We start from the raw sequence: 5528 nt of genomic DNA, 5'->3' as shown, positions 1-5528 counted from the left end.
CTAAGGGTAAGTGTAGCAGAAAGGGTAAGGCTTACGGTAAGGGTAAGTGTTAGGATAAGGGTAAGGTTTAGGGTTAGGTTAAGGGTATGGGATCGGGTAAGGGTAAGGGTAAGGGTAAGGGTAAGGGTTACCGTAAGGGTACGGGTACGGGTAGAAGTATGTGTTAGAGTATGGGTTATGGTAAAGGTAAGGGTTAGGGTAAGGGTAAGTGTTGGGGTAATGGTTAGGGTTAATTTTAGGGTTAGGGTGAGGGAAAAGTAAGGGTAAGTATTAGGTTAAGGTTAAGGGTAAGGTTAAGGTTAAGTGTAAGTTGTAGGGTAAGGGTTAATGTAAGGGTCAGGGTAAGGGTTCAGGTAAGGTTTAGGGTTAGGGTTAGGTTAAGGTTAAGTGTTAGGGTAAGCGTAAGTAGTATGGATAAGTATAAGTGTAAGGGATAGGGTAAGGGTAAGTGTTAGGGTAAGGGTAAGGTTAATGGTAACCGTAAGTGTAAGGGTAAGGGTTAGGGTAAGGGGAAGAGTAAGGGGAAGGGGAAGGGGAAGTCTAAGGGTCCGGGTCAGGGTAAAAGTTAGAGTAAGGGTTAGGGTTAGGGTTCGGTAAGGATAAGTGTTAGGGTAATGGTTACGGTTAATTTTAGGGTTATGGTGAGGGAAACGTAAGGGTATATATTAGTTTAAGGGTAAGGTTAAAGTTAAGATTAAGTGTAAGGTTTAGGTTAAGGGTTAGGGTTAGAGTAAGGGTTAGGGTTAGGGTAAGGGTTAATGTAAGGGTCAGGGTAAGGGTTGGGGTAAGGTTTAGTTTAAGGGTAAAAGTAAGTATAATGGTAAGGGTAAGAGTGAAGGTTAGGGTAATGGTTAGATTTAGGTAAGGGTGAGGGTTAGGGTAAGGTTTAGAATTAGGCAAAGGGTAAGTGTAGCAGAAAGGGTAAGGTTTAGGATAAGGGTAAGTGTTAGGATAAGGGTAAGGTTTAGGGTTAGCTTAATAGTAAGGTTAAGAGTAATTGTACGAGTAATTGCTAGGGTATGTGCAAGCGTAAGTGTACATGTAAGTGTTGTTGTATGGCTTATGATAAGGTTTAGGTTAAGGTTAAGGTTTATGTTAAGTGTAAGTGTAAGGGTAACGGAGACAGTAAAGGTAAGGGTAAGGGGAACGGTAAGGTTAAGGCTACAAGTACGTGTTAGGGTATGGGTTATGGTAAGGGTAAGGGTTAGGGTAAGGGTAAGTGTAAGGGTACGGGTCAGGGTAAGGGTTAGAGTAAGGGTTAGAGTTACGGTTAGGGTTAGGGTAAGGGTAAGTGTTGGGGTAATGGTTAGGGTTAATTTTAGGGTTAGGGTGAGGGAAACGTAAGGGTAAGTGTTAGTGTAATGGTTAAGGGTAAGGTTAAGAGTAAGTGTAAGTTTTAGGGTAAGGGTTAGGGTTAATGTAAGGTTCAGGGTAAGGGTTGGGGTAAGGTTTAGGGTTAGGGTTAGGTTAAGGGTAAAGATTAGGGCAAGGGTAAGGGCATGGATAAGGATAAGTGTAAGTGTTAGGGTAAGGGTAATGTTAAAGGTAACAGTAAGTGTAAGGAGAAGGGTTAGGGTAAGGGTAAGGGTAAGAGTATTGGTAATGATAAGGGTGAGGGTTACAGTAGGGGTAAATGCAAGGTTTAGATTTCGGCTAAGGGTAAGTGTAGCAGAAAGGGTAAGGTTTACTGTAAGGTTTCGGCTTAGGTTAAGGGTAAGGGTAAGGGTAATTGTACGAGTAATTTTAGGGTTAGGGTAAGGTCAAGTGTTAGGGTAATGTTTAGGGTTAATTTTAGGGTTAGGGTGAGGGAAACGTAAGGGTAAGTATTAGGTTACAGCTAAGGTTAAGGATAAGAGTAAGTGTAAGGTTTAGGGTAAGGGTTAGGGTTAATTTAAGGGTCAGGGTAAGGGTTGGGGTAAGGTTTAGGGTAAGGGTTAGGTTAAGGGTAAGTGTTAGGGTAAGAGTAAGGTTAATGGTAACCGTAAGTGTAAAGGTAAGGGTTAGGGTAAGGGTAAGAATAAGGGTATGGGTAATGGTAAGGGTGAGGGTTAGGCTAAGGGTAAGTGTAAGGTTTAGATTTAGGCTAAGGGTAAGTGTAGCAGAAAGGGTAAGGTTTACGGTAAGGGTAAGTGTTAGGATAAGGGTAAGGTTTAGGGTTAGGTTAAGGGTAAGGGATAGGGTAAGGGATAGGGTAAGGGATAGGGATAGGGTAAGGTAAGGGTAAGGGTTAGGGTAACAGTAAGGGTAAGGGTACGGGTAGAAGTATGTGTTAGAGTAGGGGTTATGGTAAGGGTAAGGGTTAGGGTAAGAGTAAGTGTAAGGGTATGTGTAAGTGTACGGGTCACTGTAAGTGTTAGAGTAAGGGTTATGTTAGGGGTAACTGTTAGGGTAATGGTTAGGGTTAATTTTAGGGTTAGTGTGAGGAAAACGAAAAGGTAAGTATTAGGTTAAGGTTAAGAGCAAGTGTAAGGTTTAGGTTAAGGGTAAGGGTTAATGTAAGCGTCCTGGAAAGGGTTCAGGTAAGGTTTAGGGTTAGAGTTAGGTTAGGGTTAAGTGTTAGGAAAAGGGTAAGTTGTATGTATAAGAATAAGTGTGAGAGTAAGGGTATTGGTAATGATAAGGGTGAGGGTTAAGGATAAGGTATAAGGATAAGAGTATTTTAATTTTTTAATTCAATTAATTTTAAATTAAATTTTTTTAATTTAATTAATTAATATTTTAATTGTACGAGTAATTGTTAGGGTAAGTTTAAGCGTAAGTGTACATTTAAGTGTTGTTGTATGGCTTATTTTAAGGGTAAGGTTAAGTGTTAGCGTAATGGTTATGGTTAATTATAGGGTTAGGGTGAGAAAAACGTAAGGTTAAGTATTAGCTTAAGGTTAAGGGTAAGGTTAATGTTAAGAGTAAGTGTAAGGTTTAGGGTAAGGGTTAGGGTTAATGTAAGGGTCAGGGTAAGGGTTGGGGTAAGGTTTAGGGTAAGGGTTAGGTTCAGGATAAGTGTTAGGGTAAGTGTAAGGTTAATGGTAACCGTAAGTGTAAAGGTAAGGGTTAGGGTAAGGATAAGGGTATGGGTAATGGTAAGGGTGAGGGTTATGCTAAGAGTAAGTGTAAGGTTTAGATTTAGGCTAAGGGTAAGTGTAGCAGAAAGGGTAAGGTTTACGGTAAGGTTTAAGGTTTAGGGTTAGGTTAAGGGTACGGGTAAGGGTAAGGGTACGGGTCAGGGTAAGGGTTAGAGTAAGGGTAAGGGTAAGGGTTAGGATAAGTGTAAGGGTGCAAGCAAGGATTAGGGCAAGAGTAAGTGTAAGGGTAATAGAAAGGGTTAGGGTAAGTTTAAGGGTAAGGGAAAGTGTTAGGATATGTTTTAGGGAAAGCAGAAGGGTAAGGGTTAGGTTAAGTGTAAGGGGAAGGGGAAGGTAAGGGGAAGGGTTGGAGTAAGGTATAGGGTAAGGGTAAGGTTATGGTTAAAGGAAAGAGTAAGGGTAAGGAAAAAGTAAAGGTAAGGATTTGGGTAATGGTAAGGGTGAGAAGGGTTAGGGTAAGGGTTACGGTAAGGGTTAGGTAACGCAGTGTACAACCTGGGACGTCACACGCAGAGCTGCCTCTGGCAAGGTGAGTGAGGAACAGATGTAGCAGTTGTTGTGTTGTAGGTCTCACTGTTCCTCTAAGCATCCCCTCTGTCTTTTAGAGGTGTTGTAGCTGTTTGAAGAGGGTAGATTGAAGCATCTGCCTCGGGGGCTGGTAAGCGGCAGAGGTAAGGGAGCAGATGAGAGTAACTTACCTAGTTGTGCTGTGTCTTTGGATGCTGCATCGGCCTATGCGTTTCTTTTTCTTTCACAGGTGTCTCGCACAGGCTCAAAGGAGCAAACTGCACTCTGAAGAGCTGTGTAAGAAGAGGGGCTGGTCATGAGCTGGGTTGGAGCAGAATGACCAAGTAGCACAAGGTGACTATGAAAGGTGTCCGTCTTGCTTTGCAGGTGCCGTGGCAGGCTCTCCACAGAAGTGGATAAGGATATGAGATAAGGCCAGAGAGCGACAAGGAGCGGCACATGCAGGGATGGTTTTGAAGCGCTGCGGTGGCTTACTCTTCTGTTCATCAGGTGCCACAGGCAAGGTGGGTTGTAACATCAGTCGTTATATTTGCATGAAAGCAGTTCACTTGAATGCCACAGTGCATCTGAGTAGGGTGTTCTAGCAGAACAAGCTTGTCTGGCACAGCGGTGCCTGATGGCAGTGTGTTTCCTCAGGTGAAGAGGTGCCTGAAGCCCCATCCTATCTAGCCTGCACACAATTATCTGAGAATGAAAGCTGCTTTCCAGTAATTCAGAAAGCCAAGTTACGTCTCAGCCTTGAGCATCTCGGGCTTTTGGGCCTGTCTGTAACATTTGGCACCAGCACTAATACTTTTTTTGGCATATGTTTAGCGTTTGGGGCCTGTGTCTGGGATTTGGGCCCTGTCTCGAACCACTGGGGCTTTGTCCTGGGTTTTGGAGCCTGCCTCTAGAGTTCAGGGCCTGTGATTAGGCTTTTGGGGTCTGTGTCTGGGGGCCGGTATCTGGGGGCAAGGGGGGAGCTGCTTGTAGACCCTTGCGGCCGGCATTGAGGGGGTTGGGAGCTGACTCTACACCTTTGGGGCCTGCTTCTGGGGGCGGGGGGGGGGTTGAGACCTGCATCTGGGGGAGGGGTGGGAGCTCTTTGTATTCCTTTGGAGCCTGTGTCAGGGGGCGGGGGGGGGGGGGGGGGGAAGGGGAGGGTTGGTTGGGAGGTGCTTGTACACTGTTGGAGCCTGGGTTGAGGGAGGAGGTTTGGAGCTGCTTCTACACCTTTGGGCCTGGCATCGGGGGTAGGGGGTTGGGTGCTGGTTGTAGGGGCCTGTGTTTGGGGGGGGGGGCTTGGGACCTGCGTCTGGGGGAGGGGTGGGAGCTGCTTGTACACCTTTGGGGCCTGCATGTGTGGGGGGTCAGGGCCTGTGTCTAGCGGGCTGGGAACTGCTTGTACAATGTAGGAATCTGTTTCTGCAGGGTGGCTGGGAGCTGTTTGTACAACTTTGGGGCCAGCATCTGGGGGTGGCTGGGAGCTGCCTGTACACTGTAGGGGCCTGTGTTTGTGGGGGCCTTGGGGGCCTCCATCGGGCGGGGGGGGGAGGAGGGTTGGGAACTGCTTGTATAGGGTAGGGGGCCTGCCTGGCAGGGGTTAGGAGCTGCTTGTAGAATTTGGGTCGCTGTGTCTGGGGGGGGGCGGTTGGGGCCTGTGTCTCAGGGGTGTTGGGAACTGGTTGTACACCTTTGGGTCCTGTCTCTGGGGGGGAGCTACTTGTACACTTTTGGGGTCTGTATTTGAGGGGGGTTGGGAGCTGCTTGTGCACTTTTGGACCTATGTTTAGGCTGGTTGGGAGTTGCTCATGCATTCTAGGTGCCTCCCTTTTGAGAAGGGTTGGGGCCTGCATCTGTGGGTGGTTGGGAGCTGCTTGTACACTATAGGGGCCATGGTCTTGGAGGGGGGTCTGGGCTGTTTATACACCTTTGTGGCCT

At 46.5% G+C, this 5528-nt stretch overlaps 1 long non-coding RNA gene across 1 annotated transcript; it reads left to right on the top strand.

Moving 5' to 3' along the window:
• Positions 1-3836: 3836 nt before the first annotated feature.
• Positions 3837-4525, top strand: LOC311440642. The gene is made up of 3 exons (XR_014695505.1): positions 3837-3884; positions 3975-4111; positions 4245-4525. It is a non-coding gene; the product is annotated as an uncharacterized lncRNA (long non-coding RNA).
• The last annotated feature ends 1003 nt before the right edge of the window (positions 4526-5528 follow it).

This window comes from Aythya ferina (genome assembly GCF_964211825.1).
Source record: "Aythya ferina genome assembly, chromosome: 8".
In the NCBI taxonomy this organism is placed as follows: domain Eukaryota; kingdom Metazoa; phylum Chordata; class Aves; order Anseriformes; family Anatidae; genus Aythya; species Aythya ferina.
This window is presented reverse-complemented; position numbering and strand designations above follow the sequence as displayed.